A 4,665-nucleotide genomic window follows, 5' to 3' on the forward strand; every position below is an offset into this window, starting at 1 on the left:
AAATTTTAAAATAAGTTATTTTACAATATCAAAAGATATTTCAATGTTGATATATTATGACACCTGCTGGTTAAGTCAGACATCACAACTATATTCTAATTCTCCAGGCACCCAGTGCCTTCCTCTTAGTAGTAATTTTCCCCCCAACTCATTGATTCTTTGTGCATTCGGTCATTCACTCCAAAAACACTTAATGGATCTCTAACATGTACAAAACAATTACTTGACTGTTTACTATGGATGAAAAGTATTAAAAGAATAAGTTTTTTGATATGCATTTAGGAGATTGCAATCTATTCAGGGGATAAAAATGAACTGCATTGAAAGTCGAATAACTGAAGCATGGTAGAGTGTTAAGTGCAAAAAAGAAAATTGTCAGAACTATGGATACTCTGAGGTTTTAGCAGTGACTTGTGATTTGGAGAGGTCAGGAAGGGCTTTCTTGGAAGAAGTGAGCCTTGCCTTTCTTGGAGCTTCAGTTTCCCCATCTATAAATTGTGGTAATATTTTATTGTTACACAGGATTGCTGTGAAAGTTCTATTGAGAGTGTATATAAAGTATAGTACCTTGCACAAGTAGATATTCAATGATTTTTAGCTATTCTAAAAAAACTAAAGGTGACCAGGGAGATTTCATGTATATTAATTTTTCCCCAAATCTTATTTCAAGAATAATTCTGGTTCTACTCTTTTTTTTTTTGATTTAGAGTGAGTATAGAGAATATAAAATCAATTATTTTAGTTATTTCGGTGGATAAAGAAATTACAAAAAATATAGCATTGGCTCTATCTACAGTTTGCTAGAACAACTGTCCAATTAAGCCAAACTGTCAACTCAGTGGGAGGAAAACACAATTAAAATAGTTGTTTACTGGAATTAATTGGTTGTTTGACAGCTGTGGACTGTCAATTATTAAATACAATCTAAATGGGATTGCCATGCAGCCAGCACAAAGACATAAAATAGGTTTCTTGGCACTGAATGAGCTGTGTGTAAGTGGATTGATTTTTCATGTTTTAACTGGTTTCGTTTGGGTTTGAGTGACACTTCCTCAGACCCTATGTCGCTTTCAATAGATAATGTTAAGTTTGTCTACTCTCTTAGACCCTATATTGACTTCAATAGATAGTGTTAAGTATGTATAATTTTCCTTTTAATTCCATACAATGTGAAGCAAACTATCTGCTTTTGCAAGTGATGAAAATGAAAAGAGTATTAAAACTGAATGTATACTTTTGTTCTACAATCGAATGCATAAGTTGTATTTCCTGAAAATTTCAAATATTAGGGTGCCTAAACTATCATTTTCATGTGTAAAATAATCTTTATTTTAGTGACTTTTGGCTAAAAGCAAAATATTCTTATCCAAAATAAAGCCAAGAATAAGAACCATATCATATTAGGAATGAATGTTTAACTTGGAGAAGGGAAGATTTGAGAGAGGACAGATTAATGTCTTCATATATTTAAAGAGTTTCTCACATAACAGGAAGTAGACTTTCTTTTACTTTTTCTTTTTTTCTTTTTTCTTTTGGCTTCAGTAGGCAGAACCAGGTTGAAATGCCAGAGACATGGATTTTTGACACACTAGAGGCAAGAACTTTCTAACAATTATGATTGTTAAGCATTTAACCATCCACATTAAATAAGTTTTTCACTGAACTTGCCCTGAGAGCTGAAGTATAAGCAGCTCTTTTTGTTGCATATACAACCAGATACTCTGGTCCTTCATATACTCTGGCAGTTTCTTGCAATGGTTTCAAGGACAGTCTCACTAAATGTGAATGTATGAAGCTACCATACTTTATTAATAAATACAAATCTCTAAAGTTACTAAAGCTTTTAGAAAATGCCATGCTATATAATCAGAACTAATTGTGCCATAACCCAAATTCTGAAGGAGACAAATTTTATCTGAGTTGTACTCTTTTCAAGGACTTGTGACCTGCCAACCCTTCCCCAGGCCTATCTCATGTTTCTTTCCTAAATAGACTCAAAGAAGCAGTCATCTAATCCCTAATAAGATTGCCATTAAAATAGATTTTTATATTTCTTAGGGTTGATGATAAGGGAAAGATCGCAAACTTTGAGATACAGATGGGGACAATTGTAAAACTGAATATAAAACTAGAGTGTTGGAATATATGGCTATTTGCCAGTGAAGTCTTGCTTATTGTTTATCTCTGCAAGTTTGATTACTTCCTTTGACTACCAAGGGAAAAACTTGACTGAGGTTATTGTCAAAGTATTGATATTTTGATTTCTGAAAATATCTTTCTCAATACTGTTATCATGTTTTAGATTGACAAGATATTTTCAGTTTACATGGGAATAAAAAACCTTTTGAATTTATGGAAGTTCACACTTGAGCACCTCTTCGGTAGAAATCAAATATATGTGTATACTCAAACATGGATCAACATGCCTTCTATCCTTTCTTTCTCGGTTTTCTGCAGGAAGCATCACGCTAATGCTTTACCTAAGGAAGGAACACAAATCTTCAAGATGAGAAGTAACAGCACAAACAATACAAGACAAAGTGCACTGATCTTCAAATGCCATCTCAGTACTCCCTCTATGCAACCATTTACATCCTCATATTCATTCCTAGTCTATTGGCCAATAGTGCAGCCTTGTGGGTTCTTTGCTGCTTCATCTGCAAGGAAAATAAAGCCATCATTTTCATGATCAACCTCTCTGTAGCTGACCTTGTCATGTGCTCTCCTTACCCCTCCAGATTTACTATTATATCAACCACCACTTGCCATTCCAGAGGGCCCTTTGCTGTGTTTATACCTGAAGTACCTCAACATGTATGCCAGCATTTGTTTCCTGACCTGCACCAGCCTTCAGAGGTGCTTCTTTCTCCTGAAATCATTCAGGGCCAGAGAATGGAAGCATAGGTACAACGTGGGTATCAGTGCTGCCATCTGGATCATTGTGGGAAGTGCCTGTTTGCCACTTCCAGTTCTGAGAAGTGCTGCCAACAACACTGAATCCTGTTTGCCAGTTTAGGACTTCTACACATTAGCATGGCATCCACTATTGGCACGGTAATTTTAGCTGAACTTGAAGGGTTTGTGTTACCTGTTATAATTATTACTTATTGCACATGGAGAACAAGAAAAAAATTACAGGAATTCCAAGTTCCCCCTCAGAATACCAAGGAGAGAAAAAAGTCTTTGTAGATAGTCCTGATGTGTGCAGTGGTATTCATTGTGTGTTACAGCCCTTACCACCTCAACTTCCCATTCTTTATGATGGTGAAGCAATGAGTGTTTTCAAACTGCTCCTTTATTAAGAGCACTCTGTGTTTCCACATCATTTCCCTGTACCTGGCAAATCTAAATTGCTGTCTGGATCCAGTTGTATATTATTTTATGGCCTCAGAATTTTGTGATGCATTTTCAGGTAGTTTGGTTCTTCAGTCATGTATGAAATGCAAGGATGGTGCTTTGGAAATTCATAATAGGAAAGAGGATCTTCAAACTCTCTCTCTTACATTTTTGGATAATCCCCAAACAATCTAATCATATAATTACCTAGAATAGTCTATAAATTCTATCAGTCTATGTCTCAACTTAAAAATCTTTCTTTTAAAAAATGATGTTGTTGAGTGCCTTAATGGTCCTTCTGAAAAAATACTAATACTTATATTTTTTGTCCAAATGGAAACATTGTTCTATGGAGTTTATGGAACAATATAATTCCTTACAACAAGTGATGAGCAACAGGATGAATTGCAAATTTATTACTTAGTAATAGGTCCACCTTCTTCTTCAAGTAACAAAATGCAAATGCAAATTTTAAAAAAGGTGAAAATAGATGAATTGTCTATACATTTAAGTGTACAGGAGAAAATATTATTCTAGCTTCACTGATAACATGTAGAGAGGTGGAGTGGCCAAAATGGCTGAATAGGAAGAGCTTTATCTCACCTCCTACCACAAGCACTTTACAATTATAAATACTTACAGAGCAACTATTGATGAGAGCAATATAAATATTAGGAGAAAAGATATTTTACAATTAAAGATGTAAAGAAGGAACCACAACAAAATAAGTAGGAGGGGTGGATACAGAGTATACTCAAAAGGCATACCCTGAATAGGTGACCTACAAATTTGAGAGTAATTATAATTACAGAGGATCATTACAGAGGATCTCTATGAGGAATGAGGAGTATGAGCTTTATATTGAGCTCCCTAGACCAGAAAGACTGCACTAGAAGGAAGCCTCTGGAACATTTGACTTTCAAGGCCAGTGGGGCTAACTTTCAGGAGAGCTGAAGTGCTGTGAAAAATAGATACTCCATTTTTAAGGGCATACCCAAAATCTTACAAGCTCTGAAACCCAGGAAAGAAGTAGTAATTTGAAAGGAACTTTGGTGAGACCCACTTTCTTATCTTGGAGAGCCTCCCAAAGAGACAAAAGGAAATTTGGACTCACTCTGAGGATATAGATGAGAGCAGAAACCACTTTTTGAAGCTCATTTTGCCATGAGAACACTACTTCTGACAACACCATTTTGGAATACCCCTCTGGCAGGATGGCTAATGTAGGGCACCCCTGATCTCCCAGATGTCCATGGACATGGCCTTGTTTACTAGGGTAGCCAAGACCCAGCCACACACATAATAGGCCAATATCAGGCCCATGAAGTC

General features: G+C 35.8%; 1 pseudogene; it reads left to right on the top strand.

Moving 5' to 3' along the window:
- The first annotated feature begins 2,506 nt into the window (after positions 1 to 2,506).
- LOC125118055 (putative P2Y purinoceptor 10) lies at positions 2,507 to 3,531 on the top strand (annotated as a pseudogene).
- The last annotated feature ends 1,134 nt before the right edge of the window (positions 3,532 to 4,665 follow it).

This window comes from Phacochoerus africanus, chromosome X (genome assembly GCF_016906955.1).
Source record: "Phacochoerus africanus isolate WHEZ1 chromosome X, ROS_Pafr_v1, whole genome shotgun sequence".
In the NCBI taxonomy this organism is placed as follows: domain Eukaryota; kingdom Metazoa; phylum Chordata; class Mammalia; order Artiodactyla; family Suidae; genus Phacochoerus; species Phacochoerus africanus.